This window comes from Hyperolius riggenbachi, chromosome 1, assembly GCF_040937935.1.
Source record: "Hyperolius riggenbachi isolate aHypRig1 chromosome 1, aHypRig1.pri, whole genome shotgun sequence".
Lineage (NCBI taxonomy): Eukaryota > Metazoa > Chordata > Amphibia > Anura > Hyperoliidae > Hyperolius > Hyperolius riggenbachi.
In genome coordinates this window covers 386,678,476-386,698,924 of record NC_090646.1, presented here as the reverse complement: position 1 = coordinate 386,698,924, position 20,449 = coordinate 386,678,476, and the positions used below count along the sequence as shown (strand labels likewise).

At 46.7% G+C, this 20,449-nt stretch overlaps 1 protein-coding gene across 8 annotated transcripts in view; it reads right to left on the bottom strand.

The window, feature by feature from the left end:
• Window positions 1-20,449, bottom strand: part of LOC137517089 (E3 ubiquitin-protein ligase TRIM32-like) — a 169,748-nt gene that overhangs the window by 25,031 nt on the left and 124,268 nt on the right. Inside the window, exon 1 of one of the 8 annotated variants that reach the window (XM_068234421.1) lies at window positions 9,114-9,138. The exons of the other annotated variants lie outside the window; for them this stretch is intronic. The gene's annotated coding sequence lies outside the window, so the exon portion shown is untranslated. Of the gene's footprint in view, window positions 1-9,113; window positions 9,139-20,449 lie in introns of those variants that run through there. 8 annotated transcript variants of the gene reach the window in all.

The following is a 20,449-nucleotide window of genomic DNA, read 5'->3' as shown; positions in this document are numbered from 1 at the left end:
CTCTCGGAGTTTGGCCAGGACGTGATTCGCCGTCAGTTTGGTCTTCCCCAGGCTGACCAATTCCAGCAGCGCTTGGCAGTGGCGGGGCTTCACGCTGCTGCTGAGGCAGGGGGTTTGGGCTGGTGTGCCGGAGGATGGAAGCTGATCAGAGGAACCTGCTGCTGTTCCGCTGACCCTGCATGGTGGCACCACCCACTGCATTGTTGGTGCTGCTGCTCTGACAGTGCCCGATGCTGCTCCCCCCTCCTCACCCCCTTCCACCAAGCTGACCCAATGCGCGGTGAAGGACAGATAGCGGCCTGTCCCAAACCGGCTGCTCCACGAGTCCATGGTGACGTGGACCCGTTGACCCACCGCGTGCTCCAGCCCTCTCCCGACATTGGCCATCACAGAGCGGTGAAGTGCAGGGATGGCCATGCGTGCAAAATAATGTCGGCTGGGGATTGGCCAATCGGGGGCTGCACGCATGTCGCTCCCCTCCTGCACAAGGGAATAAGGCAGGAGTTGGGAGCACATGGCCCGTGCCAGCAAGCTGTTCAGCTGACGCACGCGACGGCTGCTGGGAAGCAGAACCCTGACCACCCCCTGGAAGGTGTCGCTGAGCAGGGTCTGGCGAGGCCTTTTGCTGGCACGGGAAGCAGTGGAGGGAGCAGAGGAGGCCACTGAGGACTGGCTGCCAAAACAGGCCTCAGTGTCGGCGGCAGGAGTTGCAGAGGGAGGAGGAGCAGTGCGTTGCTGACGCACTCCTGCTGCCGACGGCTTCGTAGTGGTGGTGGGTCTGCCACTGCCAGCTTCCTTCAACTTCACGAACTCCTCATGCTCGTGAAAGTGTTTCCCTGCCAGATGGTTGACCAGAGAGGTGGTGCCAAACGCAGAGGGCTCCTTCCCTCTGCTGAGCTGCTTGCGGCACTGGTTGCAGGTGGCATACTTGCACTCCAAATATGGAAGGGTGAAAAAATTACATATTGGGGAGGTGAAGTTGCCCCTTCGGCTGGAAGGTGCTGCTGCCGCTGGTCTCTCTGTGGTGGTTGGGGGGGGGGGTTCTTGGTGCGGCTGGTGGTGGCACTGGCAGAACTCGTCTCCTGATCAGCACGCTGTGTGGCCTGCATACCACGCCCACTTGTGATCCTGCCCATGCCTGCGATGCTGATCCTTCTAGCAAGGCCCGCAGACGCATCCTCCTCCTCCTCCTCAGAGCTGATGACATCCCCACTCCCAGGACCTGGCAACCAGTCTTTGTCCTTCACAGTGTCATCATCATCCTCCCCCCCTGCAAACATGTCCTGCTGGGATCCCCCAAACTCCCCTTCTGCATGCATGGGCGGATGGACAGTCACCACTGTCTGACTGTCCAAAGCATCATCCCCCAAAGTGCCCATGAGCATTCCTTCCTCCGCCAATTCTTCCGCAACAGCATTCCATAACCCCGCTGTGCTTGGGGATAAGAAGGTGCTGAGTGACAGGGTGCTGATGTCGCTCGCTGGGGCTGGAGAACTGCACTCCTCCTCCTGCTCCCCAGGCAGTGCTGGTTGGCTGCTGCTGCTCTTGCAAACAGGAGTGGTGGCGGGGGTGGAGGACTCCGTTCCAGAGCTAATGGTGGCCTGCTCATCCACCATCAGTTCCACCACAGCGTCTGCGTCCTTCTCCTCAATAGGACGGCTACGACCTGGCGGTGGGAGGAACATCTGGGCCACACGCTGCTGCTGCTGCTGTGTCTCTGCAGCGTGACTCCCAGCTGTTGGGAGGCCAAGGCATCCACGGCCAAAGGCTAAAAGCGGAATAGCCACTGGTGCAGACGCAGAACTGCGCATGGTCGTGGTGGCGCGGCTGCCACACCCACGACCTCCTCTCTTGGCGATGCCCTTGCTGCCCCTGCCCAAACCGCGGCTACCAGTGCCAGACATTGTATATTTTTAATATTACACAAATGAAAAACAAAAAACTTATGTATGTAAACTGTAAAGGCGGGTGGGACAAGTGGAGTACTTTAATGGGGTGGGACTGGTGGTAGTGGGTGTGTGAGGTGACGGACAGGTGTTGTACTCTACAGCAGAGATCGGTGTAACGCTAACGAGAGAGTGCGCAGTGCGCACACAAAGACCCTAGCTGACGCTGACTGACGGTGTCCCTATATACAGACTACAGTACAGTATAGTCAGCTAATACACAATAGAAGTAATATAAACAATAGGACGGTTGTAGCACTAACGAGAGGGTGCGGACAGCGCAGATGTGCACTGCGCACACAAAGACCCTAGGTAAAGCGGTGACGGACGGTCCCTATACACAGACTAGAGTACACTACAGTACTACTAACTAAACAATAGAAGAATCTAGCTAAATAATACAACAGGTGTGACTAGATTACAGAGAGCAGATACAGCAGGACAGGACAGTTATAGCAGTAAAGCTGGGCCTTGCTAACTACAAAATACTATAGTACAATAATCTATCTAACACAGAAGTAGTAGCACAGGAGTAGAGTAGGACAGGTGAGAGCACAGGTAAGGTAGAGACTAGAGCACAGAGCAGGGCAGGCTGCCTTGCCTAGGCACAGGGCCTAGCTGCTGGTTTCAGGCCTGCAGCAGCACCAGTGACAGTCTCTCTCCCTCCCTAGTCCCCCTAGTAATCACACAAACTAAACTGCCTAAAATACAATCTATCTACAATACAAAGCAATACAGTTGAGTATCAAGTGTTGGAGTGTAAAAACGCTAGGTTTAGAACAATAGCAATGCACTTGCACACAGACAAAAAGCACTGGAGCAGTTCTCTCAGTACAATCAGTTAGTAAGACAAGCAGGACGAGTGAGGCAAGATGGTGTCCGCTATTTATAGAGGGGGGCTTGGCAAGGCTCCCCCTCTGTGATTGGCTGCAGTCAGAGGGCTGGAAGCCCTCTGATTTTCTTGTGAGGACTTGAGGTGACGTCTGTTGTGACGCTATCCGAGCTCGTGATGCTTTCCGAGCTCGGATAGCTAGGATATCTCCGGATAGCTGCTTGCTATCCGAGTGCGCTCGGATAGCACAGCCCGGATAGCTAATACTATTCGAGCTCGGTATTCGAGCTCGAATAGTGAAAAAAGAGCTAGGATATCCGAGTAACTCGGATATCCTAGCTCAGATGAGCATCACTAGATAGCACACGGTTTCTGAAATTCTGAAAGTCAGATCTATGCCCAGAAAACTTTTTGGGTACGGACATACGAAGGTCCGTGACTGAAGGGGATCGCACTGTATCAATAGTAGTTTGAAGTACCTGTACTGTCCCAGACAGTTGAGTGATCTGAGTCTGTTGGATATTGATCACCCCGGTAAGATTGTTTACCGCGGTGGTCAGGACTTCAACCTGACTACGCAGTGCGTCCATCATGTTTGGTCTGCTGTTCTGTAACGATTGGTGTCAGCAAGAACAGATTTTCTGATTATTGGTGATCTGCAGTATCACCAATAATACAGATACTATACCTGATTATGTGGTGATCTGCGGAATCACCAATAATGCTAGTATAGCGAGACACAGGACAACCAGATGTAAAGATAGGTGTTTGGTGCAACAGTAATACAGATAGAGATACCAACTCCCCCAGAGAAGCTGGTAGAGGGGGATATCTCTATAGAACACAGGGATCAGCACTCCAGCAAGCTGGAGATGCAGATGAACTAGTAATCAGTCCACCCGAGGAGCGGGTGGTGCACAGTAAGACAACGTATACTGATCACCCGTGGAGCGGGTGATTCAGACTGTACTGCAGCAGGTGATCACCTGAGGGGCAGGAGATCAAGACTGTACTGCAGCTCCTAATCACCTGAGGAGCAAGTGATGAGGACAGTACCGTAGTTACTAGTCACCTGAGGAGCAGGTGATTAAGACTGTACTGCAGCTACTGGTCACTTGAGGAGCAGGTGATTAAGACTGTACTGCAGCTACTGGTCACCTGAGGAGCAGGTGATTAAGCTGTACAGAGAATCCCTCACCAGGGACTTGGCTCACTGGTGAGGGCAGGAGAGTCAGACAAGCAGATTCGGCAACAAACGGACAGATACGGTACTGTAACGATCGGTGTAACACAGAGAGGGACTGATTATTGGTGATCTGCAGTATCACCAAAAATGCAGATATACCTGATTATTGATGATCTGCAGTATCACCGATAATCAGATATATTACTAACCTCTGGACACCTGAGTGATATGAGTGTTTGGTGCAACAGTAATACTTTGAGGACAATATCTGGAGAACAGGTTTCAGGGCAGTAGACAATACTGTCCTGCAAAACAAGTACCTTCCAGTAACCTGGGACTCTCCCGCAGGGAGGAGCCAGGCTAGCGGTAGGAAGGCCCAGACCGTGAGTGACACCAAGGCAGGATGTCACTGACTGATGTGTGAACTATCTTTTAACTGAGGAGATAGTTCTCGAGGTCGGACAAGCCAGGTCGGCAACACACGGACAGACAAAGTACAAAGACAGGAGACTGATTCGGTAATCCTAAGACAAGCAGGGTTTGGCAACAGAGTATCAGAAATAGCGAGGTACCGAATCAGTGATCAGAAGAGTGGTCAGGAAAGCAGAAAGTCATAACAGATAATAAACAATGCCTAGTCTTGGGTGTGAGCTCCGTGATCATCAACACCCTGGAACTAGTCTGAAGTATAACAGAATGGTAATACAGATTCCTAGACTTGGGTGTGAGGTCCTTGACCATCAACACCCTGGAACTAGTCTGAAGGATAACAGAATGGTAATACAGATTCCTAGACTTAGGTGTGAGGTCCTTGATCATCAACACCCTGGAACTAGTCTAAGGTATAACAGAATGATAATACAAGTCCCTAGGCTTAGGTGTGAGGTCTGTGATCATCAACACCCTGGAACTAGTCTAAGGTATAACAGAATAACAACACAGATTCTGACAAAAGGTCTGAGTGCTTCCACGTAGTGATCACAACGGCAGACAACCAGAGAATGACCAGCACCCAGTATATATAGTAAAGCGCTCTCCAGAGCCTCCCCTAAGTGCTGGACCAATGGGAACTGGTATAATCGTCAGCTGACCGGCTTGGTCAGCTGACTCCCTTCTGGCTGTCATAAAAGTTCTGCCTCTCAGCGCGCGCGCGCGTCCTTCTGAACCTGTGTGGACTATCAGTCCCAGCCACACCAGACATGTGTTGTAAAGCACCCGCCGCGCTGGACGCGGAACCGTCCGCACCGCTATCAGAGCATGCGGCGGTTTCTCCGCGTTCAGCCATACTAGTGGATGTAGGCCTACGCGTGCAAACCGCCACGTTGGACGCGGAATCCGCCGCTTTGTTCTGAGCACACGCGGCGACTTTTCCGCGTTTTCTCACAGGTACAAAGACAGAAGGCTTAAATCAGAGTAGTGTTCAGGCTGAGTCGGCAACAGGATCAGATAGACAGAAGCACAGAATCAGTAAGCAGAAGAGTAGTCAAGGCTAGCAGAAGGTCATAACAAATAATACAATTCAATTAGTACTTTAGCTATCAACAGAATCTGACTAAGTGTGGATCCCCAGCTCCTGCTGGTTCTAGCACACTTTGGGATCTGACTAAGGTCTGAGTGCTAAAACGTAGCATTTGCAACAGCAGACGAAGAGCTACTGACAGGCAGGTCCTATATATACTGAGAGCGCCCAGTCACTCAGCCAATCAGGAGCACTGCTGGAGTCAGCTGACCAGCCGATCAGCTTAAAACTCCACCATGTAACTGCGCAGCGAAGTCCGCCGGCTGAGACGCGGAGACAGCCGCCAATGGCGCTCACCACTGTGGCGGCATCTCCGCTATCTATTACAGGAACATATCAGATTATATTAATGACATATCCCTTAAAGTATGCACTAATTATAATGTGAAAAATAAAACAATAAAGGCTTGTAGAATCAGGACAGTGTTAAAATGCATATAAAAAATATTCACGTAGAGTTAATCACATATCAATGACAAGCATTCCATGCCACTCTGTTGCTTAAAGAGAACCTGTACTGAGTAAAATTATTTAAAAAAAACACATGAGGTAACTTCAAATGAACATTACATAGTTACCTAGCCATCAGTTCCTCTCAGAAGCTCACCATTTTCTTCTTACAGTGATCCCTTCCAGTTCTGACAACATTTTGTCAGAACTGAAATATATCAGTTTCTGCCAGTTATATATCAGTTGCTGTCAGTTACAGCTGAGAGGAGAACTGATGTGTCCATGTTTCCCTATGGCTCAAGTGGGCGATGTTACAGTTTAACAGTGTGCTGACCAGGAAGCTGTTATGGGGTAATAGCCATTTTCAAAATGGAGGACGGAGAATTCCATTGATCACAGGGGACAAACAGGACGCAGGAGAGGAAAAATAGATTGAGGAGTAGACTACACAGGAGGTAAGTATGACTTGTGTATGCTTATTTTGACTTTTAATTTTCAGTATAGGTTTTCTTTAAGGCAAACTATATGTGTTATGTGTTTATAACTTTAGCTATATTAGGTAGTAGAGATATTTGAATGATTACTGTGGATTTTCCTAATTTGACAATACTACCTACTTTCAGATTGCCAAGGTTTACTGCGTTTGTTAATACTCTGATTGTTGTTTCTATAGGTTATTGTTCATTCCCCATATCAACTAAAAGTTGCACAACCTTACAGTATATACGTGTTAATATACACATTGTGAGTACTGTCCTTATAAAACTGAATAATTATACTCTTCTCACAAGTGAAATTGCAACACCACGAAGAAATGCATGTAGTCATATGCAAATTACAGAACCGGTAGAAGATAGAACCATATGCAAATGATTAGGTTTTCATACATGGGACACACAGATTTAGATGAAACCATACCCTGAAGCTGTGTGACCTGAATTTGTAGATGCATGCAATTTCCACATGTGTTGGGCCTAATGTGAGAACCATCCAGCGATGTGACATTATAAGATGCAGGAGCATCATAGAACAGGCCAAAGAGGTAGTGGAGCTTCTGTGCATGAGTGGGAGTACTTGGACTGTGCAAGCACAGAACACAATGCACAGTTACTGTTGCTTGGAGGGATTGGGACTCATTCCCTTGGGTGACAGTTCATAGTAATGTACAGATGTGCCACTACCCAAAGGCTAGCGATTCATCATCTGCTGTTATGGAGGGGGGGAGAGTGGGTGATGTGCAGAGCACGCTGAGTGGCTTCTAGTGGGGAAAGATGAAAACAATTCTATGGGATGAGGGTAAGGATGAGCTCTTTAAAGTGGAATTGTCACCATAAAAATCAAATTTCAACAGCAACAGGTCTGAGTGTATTAAATGATAAAGATGCTAATCCTGCATTCAAAATGTCCAAAACTTTTTCTGCTGTTATGGTTTGGAGTTATCACATACTTTAGGAGCGCTGGCCCTTTAATAGTCAGTGTCAAACAGTTGCATGCTGGGGGTTCTTTTTATCTATAATATATTCTTTCTCTTCCATGTATTTCCCTGCCTAGCAGCCTATCTGAAACATGATCCCCTGCTCATTTGTTTACTCAGGTGTTTACAAGCAAGGCTGAAGTGACTCAGCGATTGAAGGAGAAAAGAAAAAAAGTTAAGGGCAGAAATGACATCAGTATTTAGCCTCAAACTGGGCAAAATACATGGTTCCCACCAGAGACAGAATTCTCTTGATTTACTATAGAAGATTCACTGAAATCAAAACGTGGACAGTACAATACATGTGTTATGTAAGTAGATTAAGTATTTATCTACTTATATATGTGTTTTTTGTCCCTGGCACAGTATGACTAACCCTATTGCTTTAAGCTATGTAAGGTGTTCTGACCAGTATACAGACAGCAAGGAATGAGAATTCTGTAGGGCTGTGTGCTGTCCCCCATTTCAACCCCCCCCCCCTCCCCCGCGCTCTCTGCTCAACACTGCAGCCAAGGCTGAAGACCCTTCTCATTTCTTCTCAGTCCAGCTGTGATCATTTACATGGCAAGATGGATTCAGCTATGTGCAGTAACCCATAGCAATTACACTGCAGTTTCCTAAAATCACAAAATTGTGATTGGCAGAGAGGGAGGGAAGGAGGACAAACACCCCCAAAAGTAGTAATGAGCTTGAACAAAGTAGTAATTGCACTATGAATTCACAATGTTTCAAATTATAGTGAAATGAATGTCACATGTAATTCTAATTAGGGCGGTAACACATAATTTTGCAAATACAGTGTATAACTTTCTTATGTCCATAGACTTCAATGCATTTGTGCAAAAATGTTTTTTTTTTCTCATTCCCATAGACCTTAATTTATTTTAGGGAAAAAAATTACCTGCTCTCATGCCTACACGTTACTGAAGTCCCTGAACATAATTTTGTGTAAACTGTGAACATTTGCTAAAATTAAGATGACCCACAAAATTGTAATTACTATCAAAATTGTAATTGCAAAAATTACTTGGAAATCCACAATAGCAAAATTACCCACTATACTCAACACTACTCAAAACTATGATCACTTATTTCATAGGTTTGTAATACCTAAAATAATACAAATAATAAAATGGGCTATTATTATTATTACCATTGTTATAATTATTTCTGTGTACTTTATTTCTATATAGAAGCAATAAAATACAATTTAAAATGCTGGCATGCAGTATTCATGCATTCAGGGGCATAGCAATAGCTATAGCAGCCATAGCACCTGCTATGAGGCCCTGAAGAACAGGGGTCCCAAGTGGTAATTGATGAGTTCACTAATAATGTTTACCCTCTGACTTTATCTCAGTGCCCATAGACTGTTTTCAGTGTACATTGCATAGGAATGTACATTGCCCAGTCAATTCATATCCCATAGGGTAGGGGCAGGTGGCATTGTGCAAGAGTGCCTATACCTGATGGCCCCATCAAAATTCATCCATGAGGCCCAATAATCTCAAGTTACGCCTCTACATGCATTCATTTTATTGCTTAGCATGAAGTATTTTAACAAAGAATTTCTGCATATAAGCATGGGATATTCCACATTACTCTCAGAACAAACACTGTATATGCTATTTTAGTTGAATGCGCCACTTGGCTACTTTTGCTATGACAGGAGAACTGTATAAACTATACTGATATTCCAGTCTTACCTATAGGGCTTCCACCATCCCATCCACAGCACAGCACTGAGAAGAGAATGAGTGAGGCAGCGCTGATGTAGCCACCTCCTAAGTCAATGTTATCTCAGTACAGTTACCATGGAGCAATACCTGAGAGAACTGATCTGCTGAATGCTGATACACATTAGGATATCCAATTTGTTCAGCTCAGATATACAGCATTTCAAGCTAATGTTCTCTGCTAACACAAGCTGTGTTATTGTCAAAACAAGGCTTCCTGGAAACCTGCAATGTTTTACAAGCAGCAACATCAACAATGAATTATCTGCACTCGCTGTTCTATCTGGGTAACATAATTAATAAGCAATACCAAAGCAAATAACATGGTAATGTGTTATCATGTGCCTTAGTAAAAGTAAACCATGATCTAATCAATAACTGCTTCTCAATGCATTATTTTTATTTCTATTCATTATTCTTGCTTCTACTATTAGATAATAGGTAAATATTCTACACAAATTAACAGTGTTATACAGTATATGTTTTTATAAGTTCATTTAACTACTTCTGCCTGTGTATTTTCCCCTTATGGACCAGAGCAATTTTCACATTTCAGTGCTCCTCCCATTCATTCGTCAATAACTTAATCACTACTTATCACAACAAAATTATCTTTTTTCCATCACCAATTAGGCTTTCTTTGGGTGGTACATTAGACATAGAAGTGTTTTATGCTAAATGCATTGTAATAGAAATAATAAGTACAAAATTGAAACAAATCATTATTGGCCATTATAATTTTAAAATAATACACGCTACAATAATTAAAATCCACATATTTTATTTTCCCTTTTGTCCTGGTTATTACGCCGTTTACATTATGTCCCTATCACAATATAAGGCGCCAATATTTTATTTGAAAATATAGGTGCATTTTTTCAGTTTGGCATCCATCACTATTTACAAGCCCACAATTTAAAAAATAACAGTAATATGCCCTCTTGACTTACATATTAAAAAAAAGTTCAGTCCCTGAGGTAACTATTTATGTATTTTTTTTGTTAATTGTAATTTTTTTTCTTAATCATACAAAATATTTGTGGGTACCTTGGGGAGAGTGTAGGAGGAAATTAGTTAATTTTAAATGTAAAAAAAAAAGTCTTTAATGAAAAAAAAATGTTTGTAGATGTAATTTTACTATTTGCCCACAAGATGTCCTTAGTAAAAATAAAATTATACGTCCTGTAAGCGTACAATGTACGATTACAGGAAATGAAGTGTGGATGGGAAACTTTTTTTTTTCAGAGTGATCGTGGTTTCTAATAGAAGCCGCCGATCATTGCTACGGGACTTAGAACAATGAATGGGAACTGCATTTCCATTCATTGATCTCCGGGCTAACGGACAGTGGCAAGAACGAGCACGGGTGCGCGTGCACGAACGGCGGGGAGTGTGCAGAGCAGTGATCACAGCGACGGTGCGTATATCTACACCCCTGAGGCTTAGGTGAAGTTTTTAGGGGCGTAGATATAGTGCTGTGGAGGCAGAAAAGGTTAAATTACTTAGAATAAAAATGGAAATGCAGAGGATACTTGTGAGTATACACTGCACCAGTGGTGCTCACCGCCAGGTCGTGATCACGCTTACGCGTGGATTCATGACCATTTTGACGCATTCCGCCTCGGACACGCTAAGCCGTGAATAGATTTTCAACCACGAAAATCTACTTCGGCTTCGCGTGAATGCGGACAGAAATCCGCATTCACGCTCGTGAAACCCGGTGCTGAAGTCGTGGTTTGCGGAAATGCGTCAAACTATGCAGAAGTGACACATTGCAGGCCAATCAGAGGGCCCCAGCCAGGCCCTAGCAACCAATCACAGGAGGGGAGCTATGCCCTCCCCTCCTGAATATAAAGCGGCGGCCATGATGGAAAAGCTCTGTCCTTGCTAGACTGTGGTGCTGAGAGGATTATCTCCAGGCCATTGTTGTTTGAGCAAGTGCATTTATTGTGTTAAAAACAAAGCGTTTTTTTTGCTAACACTGCTCTTATACTGTACACAGTTAGCTAGTCAGTGATTGCTGTAGTTAGTTGTAGTCAGTGTAGTGTAGTGGGAGTGTGGGAGTCTAGTGATTATTTAACTGTGTGTAGTGCAGGCAGGTTCAGTGCTGCAGTGTAGTCAGTGTAGTGGGAGTGGGGATTATATGTGTGTAGTGCAGGCAGGCAGGTTAGTGCAGCTGCAGTGTTCACTTGTATATTCCAGTGACAGTTATACACTTGTACTATTTGCAGGCAGCCAGTCACACCGCCGGCGCCGCCACTCTCTGCCAGCGCTGTTCATTCATTCTGTCAGTGACCTTGTGCTGTGCCCAGTGCCCACTGCTCGCTCGCTGGCATATGAGCATCTCATTACACAGTGTGACATCCTTGTGTGCCCACTGCATCCTTCAGTGACCTAGTTGTATATCCAGTGCCCACTGCTGTGCCCACTGCATCCTTCAGTGACCTTGTACTGTGCCCACTGCATCCTTCAGTGACCTAGTTGTATATCCAGTGCCCACTGCTGTGCCCACTGCATCCTTCAGTGACCTTGTACTGTGCCCACTGCATCCTTCAGTGACCTAGTTGTATATCCAGTGCCCACTGCTGTGCCCACTGCATCCTTCAGTGACCTTGTACTGTGCCCACTGCATCCTTCAGTGACCTAGTTGTATATCCAGTGCCCACTGCTGTGCCCACTGCATCCTTCAGTGACCTTGTACTGTGCCCACTGCATCCTTCAGTGACCTTGTACTGTGCCCACTGCATCCTTCAGTGACCTAGTTGTATATCCAGTGCCCACTGCTGTGCCCACTGCATCCTTCAGTGACCTTGTACTGTGCCCACTGCATCCTTCAGTGACCTAGTTGTATATCCAGTGCCCACTGCTGTGCCCACTGCATCCTTCAGTGACCTTGTACTGTGCCCACTGCATCCTTCAGTGACCTTGTACTGTGCCCACTGCATCCTTCAGTGACCTAGTTGTATATCCAGTGCCCACTTCTGTGCTGCTGCTGCTGAACTGACCGCCCGCATTGTCCTCCTCCTCCTGACTCAGTCGCTACCACGGTACCACCAATGCACTCTGTCTGCGTTATCACTGCCCGGGTCACCGGGTGCATTTAATTTTTTGGCCAGCACTATGACACTGTGCTGCTACTACTACCACCAGTATGTTGCCATGGTCCTTCTGTGCTGCTGTGCTGCTGAACTGAACGCCCGCTTTGTCCTACTCCTCCTCCTGACTCAGTCGCTACCACGGTACCACCAATGCACTCTGTTTGCGTTATCACTGCCCGGGTCACGGGGTGCATTTAATTTTTTGGCCAGCACTATGACACTGTGCTACTACTACTACCACCAGTATGTTGCCATGGTCCTTCTGTGCTGCTGCTGCTGAACTGACCGCCCGCATTGTCCTCCTCCTCCTGACTCAGTCGCTTCCACCAATGTACTCTGTCTGCGTTCACACTGCCCGGGTCACTGGGTGCATTTAATTTTTTGGCCAGCACTATGACGCTGTGCTGCTACTACTACCACCAGTATGTTGCCATGGTCCTTCTGTGCTGCTGAACTGACCGCCCGCATAGTCCTTCTCCTGACTCAGTTGCTACCACCACTGCACTCTGCGTTCACACTGCCCGTGTCCACTGACAACTCTGCTGCGATGTCATTGCTAATTGCTGCAAAAAAAACAAAAATTTTTTTTACAAAAACCTCTCTGGGGCCTTTTTGGCGTCAGCCACTCATCCTCCTCCAGCGGTACCTTCGCCGCCAAGTGCCATTGGAACTCGCCTTCACCTCTTTGACTGCTTAACGCATATATCCCTTTTTAAAACCACTTATTACCAATTAATTGCCCCATTTAAAGTGTTGATTTCACTTTAAAATCCATTTTCTCTAGAAAAAAAAATTTGGGGGGAATTTTTTATGTTGAAGTTATGTTGCCCCTTATCACCTCGATAATCCATGCAATTTGGGGGATTGTAGCATGTATGGGGGCTTTGTTATTAACGTTAAAAGAAAATCCGCTTCCGGGCGGGAATCCACTCATTCACGGCCGAAAATCCGCGTGGTTGCGTGGACGCAGACGAAAATCCGCATGCGGCGGGGCCGAATGCGGATTTTTTTTTGCAACCACGCGGATTGCCGAATTCGTGGATGAGGCACATCCGAGCATCCCTGCACTGCACACAGCTTTTTTTTGCCCACAGCCCCCCTGATCTCCCACCCCAGCCTTCATACCCCCCCTGATCACCCCAGCAGACCCCTGCCCAGCACCCTTGCACCCCTCTAAACCCCCCCCCCCCCACCTATCACTAACTAGCGACGCTATCCCCTGCATTAGGTCCCTAACTGCCTCCTAATCACCCCTGATTCCCCCCCCCCCTACCTTTAGATCACCCCCACACCCCATCCCAGACTACCCCCCTGTATACTGTATACATCTGTATACAGCTACCTTACCCCCTGATCCCCCTCTGATCACCTGTCTATCACCTGTCCATCACCCCTCAGCACCCCCACCCATCAGAGCAGACCCTAACTGCCCCACGGGGGCAACCGATCACCTGCCCAGACCCTCGATTGCCCTCATACCCCCCTCCTGATTACATCCCCTGCGCATTGTTTACATCTGTCCTCCCCAGCAATCACTAACTGATCTGCGATCAGTAACCCCCTGTGTCTGCCTCTCATCAGATCAGGACTCAGTCTGCCCCGTGCGGGCTCCTGATCAACTCCCCACCCCCTCAAATTGCCCTCAGACCTCCCCCCCCTAATCACCGTCCGAGTGCATTGTATTTGACTGTGCTGTGATTGTATTCGATTGTGCTGCGATTGTATTCGATTGTGCTGCGATTGTATTTGATTGTCCCGTGATCTGCTTCGATTGTCCCGTGATTGTTTGATTGCCTCTGAGACCCCACTTCCCAACAACCCCCACCCCACCACCACCCCCACCCCCCATCACCTTCTGAGTGCATCAGATTTGCTTGTGCTGTGATTGGATTCGATTGTGCTGTAATTGTATTTGATTGTCCCGTGATCGGCTTCGATTGTCCCGTGATTGTTTGATTGCCTCTGAGACCCCACTTCCCGCCACACCCAACCCCACCCTCCCCCCCACCACACCCAACCCCACCCTCCCCCCCACCACACCCAACCCCACCCTTCCCCCCCACCACCTTCCGAGTGCATCAGATTTGCTTGTGCTGTGATTGGATTTGATTGTGCTGTAATTGTATTTGATTGTCCCGTGATCGGCTTCAATTGTCTCGTGATTGTTTGATTGCCTCTGAGACCCCACTTCCCGCCACACCCAACCCCACCCTCCCCCCCACCACACCCAACCCCACCCTTCCCCCCCACCACCTTCCGAGTGCATCAGATTTGCTTGTGCTGTGATTGAATTCGATTGTGCTGTAATTGTATTTGATTGTCCCGTGATCGGCTTCGATTGTCCCGTGATTGTTTGATTGCCTCTGAGACCCCACTTCCCGCCACACCCAACCCCACCCTCCCCCCCACCACACCCAACCCCACCCTCCCCCCCACCACCTCCAACCACCACCTCCAACCACCACCTTCTGAGTGCATCAGATTTGCTTGTGCTGTGATTGGATTCGATTGTGCTGTAATTGTATTTGATTGTCCCGTGATTGTTTGATTGCCTCTGAGACCCCACTTCCCACCAACCCCAATACCTCTCAAATACTCCCTTTTGCTAGGTAGGTGCTCTTTTTTTCTGGGTAGTCTCGGATGAAAACCCCATAAATTTAGCAATCCACAATGGCAAGAAGGGGGATTTCCGATGAGGAGGTATACAGGTACATGGACTAGTCGGATGAGAGATTTTGGGAAGACTCATCCGACGAATCATCCGGGTCCGAATTTGAACCTGTGGAAAGCAGTGGTTCTCTGACCGAAAGTGATGACGAGGCTTTGGTCCCGGCTAGAGCCAGGCGTACGAGACCCCATGTCATTAGACCGCAGGTGGCGCAGGATCCGCCTCAAGGGCAGCAGGGTGGTGCTAGCGCTGATGAGAGTTTTCTTGGTGAGGCAGGCACCAGCAGCGCAGCATCTCCTGGACTTAGTACCAGTACTTCCGTAGACCCTGGTGAAGTGGTGAGCGCCAGCATGGAAGTTGAAACTGGTACGGTGGCACGTGCAGTAGTACCCCCGTTGCAGCCACCAAGAAGAAGACGGGCCCGTAGTACCCATAGACTTCCAGAGGTGCTGGCACATCCAGATTGGCAATCCCCTGATTCCGCCGCACCCGTAGTGCCCCCTTTCACCGCCCAGTCTGGAGTCCAGGTGGCGACAGCTCATCTAGGAACGGCCCTAGACTTTTTGCAGCTGTTCATCACCCAGGTTCTCTTGGACTTAATTGTGGTTGAGACCAACCGTAAAGCCACACAATTCATCCCCGAGCACCCGGAGAGCAGCTATGCCCAGCCTTTGCGGTGAAAACCAGTCCAAGTTTCTGACATGAAAATCTTTTTGGCCGTTGTCCTTCACTTGGGACTAATGAAACAGAATGTATTGCGGTCGTATTGGTCTACGAACCCAGTACATCATGTTCCCTTGTGCCCTGCTGCCATGTCCAGGACACGATTTGAGTCCATCCTGCGCTTCCTGCACTTCAACGACGACGAAACCTGTCATGAAAAGGGCCACCCTGCTTATGACCGGCTCCACAAAATTCGGCCCCTCATAGACCACCTGTCATCAACATTTGCAGATGCTTATATCCCTGAACAGAACATCTGCATAGACGAGTCCCTCTTACGCTTTACCGGGCGCCTTGGCATCAAACAGTACATCCCAAGCAAGCGCGCCCGGTATGGGGTGAAACTGTATAAGCTCTGTGAAAGGGCCACAGGCTATACATGTCGTTTTAGGGTCTATGAGGGAAAAGACTAAAAATTGGAGCAGGTCGGATGCCCTGACTACCTGGGGAGCAGTGGAAAGGTTGTGTGGGACTTGGTGTCACCCTTGTTCCAGAAGGGGTACCATCTTTATGTGGACAACTATTACACAAGTGTGGCCCTCTATCAGCACTTAAAGTTAGAAGGAATCCGATGCTGTGGCACTGCGCGGCCTAGTCACCAGGGCTTCCCCCAACGGCTCGTTACCACCAGACTTGAACAGGGGCAGAGGGCCGCCTTGCGTACTGAAGACCTGCTCGCGGTGAAATGGAGGGACAAGAGGGACGTTTACTTTCTGTCCACCATTCACACAGACACGACAGTCCAAATTGAACGGGCAACTGAGGTCATTGAAAAGCCCCTTGTCGTCCACGAATATAATGTCAACATGGGAGGGGTGGACTTCATTGACCAGAGGTTAGCGCCCTATTTAGTTTCCCGGAAAACAAGACGTTGGTATAAGAAAGTGTCTTTTTATCTGATTCAATTGGCAGTTTACAACAGCTTTGTTCTCTACAGTAAGGCTGGGAGAACTGGATCTTTCCTTCAATTTCAGGAACCGATCATTCTGGACATCCTGTATCCAGGAGGTGCCAGGCCTCCCCCAGATGCAACTAGCCGACTGCATGGAAGGCATTACGCCTATCAGCTTCCAAGTACCCCAGGTCAACGCATCCGAAGAAAACGTTGTCGTGTCTGCAGCAGTACTGGAAGAAGGACTGACACCAGTTTTTATTGTCCCAAATGTCCTGACCAGCCTGGCCTATGTGTAGGGGAGTGTTTTGAGAGGTACCACGAGCAGGTACACTATTAGAACCTAGGGAACTCCAAACACAGGAGTAGGCACACACTCAGTGGTCTTTCGCACATTGTCCCAGGGAGAGGAGAGGTAAGCTTGAAAACCAAACAAACAGGTAAGCATAAAAGTCGGAAGAAGGATCGGTTTCCATGCTTGATATTGCTGATCTGTCCTGGGTTGGCGATATAAGACGGCATGTTTTAATTTCCCTTGAGTGTGGACACCTCCGGTTTATATGTGATTTACTTTGGGCCTATGATGATACTTCAATGCCACACAGAGTCATCTCTATTGGCAGGCATAATGCTATATACTAAAGTTCTGAGGCCCAGTCACATAAGTTGGTGGCTCACCCTGAGTGCAGGGTGGCACGGGGTGTCTCTCTCCTAAGGTTATCACTGCCATTGATGTGAAGGAAGATCTGCCATTGATGTGGAGCAAGGTATGTTTGCCGTTCATTTTTCCTTTCAGCCCAGAGTGCATTACCCGTATACCCAATATAAGGAGTATAGCAGAAACTCCTAATGCTGGCCATACATGTAATGATTGCAGAGACCCTAAAATGCCAGGACAGACTCCACAAATTACCCCATTTTGGAAAGAGGACACCCTAAAGTATTCTGTGAGGTGCATGGTGAGTTCATAGAAGATTTTAGTTTTTGTCACAAGTTAGCAGATTTTTTTTTTTTTTTTTTTTACAAAGTGTCATTTTCCGTTAACTTGTGACAAAAAATAACATTTTCAATGACCTCACCATTCCCCTCATGGAATACCTTGTTGTGTATTCTTTCCAAAATGGGGTCATTTGTGGGGTTTGTTAACTGTCCTGGCAAGTGGGCGGGGTGCTAAATTTTGAGCACCCCTGTAAAGCCTAAAGGTACTCATTGGACTCTGGGCCCCTTAGCGCAGTTAGGGTGCAAAAAAGTGCCACACATGTGGTATTGCCGTACTCAGGAGAAGTGGTATAATGTATTTTGAGGTGTATTTTTACATATACCTATGCTGGGTGGGAGAAATACCTCTGTAAATGACAATCTTGATTTTTTTACACACAATTGTCCATTTACAGAGATATTTCTCCCACCCAACATGGGTATGTATAAAAATACACCCCAAAACACATTGTACTACTTCTCCCGAGTACGGCGATACCACATGTGTGGCACTTTTTTGCACCCTAACTGCGCTAAGGGGTCCAAAGTCCAATGAGTACCTTTAGGATTTCAAGGGTCATTTTGCGGCATTTGGTTTCCAGACTACTCTTCACGGTTTAGGGCCCCTAAAATGCCAGGGCAGTATAGGAACTCCACAAATGACCTCATTTTAGAAAGAAGACATACCAAGGTACTCTGTTAGGAGTATGGTGAGTTCATAGAAGATTTTATTTTTTGTCACAAGTTAGCGGAAATTGATTTGTATTGGTTTTTTTTTCACAAAGTGTCACTTTCCGCTAACTTGTGACAAAAAATAAAATCTTATATGAACTCACCATACTCCTAACAGAATACCTTGGGTGTCTTCTTTCTAAAATGGGGTAATTTGTGGGGTTCCTATACTGCCCTGGCATTTTAGGGGCCCTAAACCTTGAGGAGTAGTCTTGAAACCAAATGTCGCAAAATGACCTGTGAAATCCTAAAGGTACTCATTGGACCTTGGGCCCCTTAGCGCACTTAGGGCTTGATTCACAAAGCGGTGCTAACTGTTAGCACGCCTGTGAAAACCCCCTTAGCACGTCTAAACAAGCTTTTCACGCATAAAACTTTCCGCGCGCAAAACTTTATGCGCGTAAAACTTTACGCGCGTACTGCACAGAGCACAGGGCGCTCCACGTGAAGTGCCCATTAAAGTCTATGGGACTTAGCGCGCGTAAAACTTTGCGCGCGTAAAACTTTGCGCACGCAAAGTTAGCGCGCGATCTGATTGAGAAATCCGGTGCTAACCTACTTAGCACCCTGGTTAGCGCGTCTAAAGACTTTAGACGTGCTAAGTAGGTTAGCACCGCTTTGTGAATCAAGCCCTTAGGGTGCAAAAAAGTGCCACACATGTGGTATCGCCGTACTCAGGAGAAGTAGTATAATGTGTTTTGGGGTGTATTTTTACACATACCCATGCTGAGTGGGAGAAAGATCTCTGTAAATGGACAATTGTGTGTAAAAAAAATTAAAAAGTTGTCATTTACAGAGATATTTCTCCCACCCAGCATGGGTATGTGTAAAAATACACCCCAAAACACATTGTACTACTTCTCTCAAGTACGGCGATACCACATGTGTGGCACTTTTTTGCAGCCTAACTGCGCTAAGGGGTCCAAAGTCCAATGAGCACCTTTAAGCTTTACAGGGGTGCTTACAATTTAGCACCCCCCAAAATGCCAGGACAGTAAACACACCCCACAAATGACCCCATTTTGGAAAGTAGACACTTCAAGGTATTCAGAGAGGGGCATGGTGAGTCCGTTGCAGAATTAATTTTTTATTGTCGCAAGTTAGAAGAAATGGAAACTTTTTTTTTTTTGTCACAAAGTGTCATTTTCCGCTAACTTGTGACAAAAAATAATATCTTCTATGAACTCACTATGCCTCTCAGTGAATACTTTGGGATGTCTTCTTCCCAAAATGGGGTCATTTGGGGGGTATTTATACTATCCTGGAATTTTAACCCCTCATGAAACATGACAGGGGGTCAGAAAAATCAGAGATGCTTGAAAATGGGAAAATTCACTTTTTGCACCATAGTTTGTAAACTTTTACCCAACCAATAAATATAGGCTGAAGGGTTTTTTTTTAATCAAAAACATGTTTGTCCACATTTTTTGCACTGCATGTATACAGAAATTTTACTTTATTTGAAAAATGTCAGCACAGAAAGTTAAAAAAAATCGTTTTTTTGCCAAAATTCATGTCTTTTTTATTGAATATAATAACAAGTAAAAATCGCAGCAGCAATCAAATAGCACCAAAAGAAAGCTTTATTAGTGACAAGAAAAGGAGGTAAAATTCATTTAGGTGGTAGGTTGTATGAGCGAGCAATAAACCGTGAAAGCTGCAGTGGTCTGAATGGAAAAAAAGTGCCTGGTCCTTAAGGGGGGTAAAGCCCTAGGTCCTCAAGTGGTTAAAGAGAAACCATAACCAAGAATTAAACTTCATCCCAATCAGTAGCTGATACCCCCTTTCCCATGAGAAATCTTTTCCTTTTCCCAAACGGATCATTGGGGGACGCTGTATGGCTGATATTGTGGTGAAACCTCTCCCACGGTGTGATGTCAGGACCATGGTTCTGACATCACACTGTGGGAGCCTTGTTGACATCACCTGCCAGCAATAAAAATGTCACCATGTGATACATTTCAGAATGTAAATCAGGGAGAGGAAAGATTTTACAATAGGCAAACACTGACTAAGGGCCCTTTTCCACTAGCGGCAATTGCGATGCTGAATCGCAAAATCGCAAACCGCTAGTGATTTTGAAATCGCTACGGTTTGCTTTTTAACATAGGAATCGTGGTAGGTAATTTCCACTACCGCGATTCGTTTTTGATTCAAGCGCGATCGCACCGCGGAGCGATCTTTGCCGCAATTTTGCTATGCAGTGCATTGCATA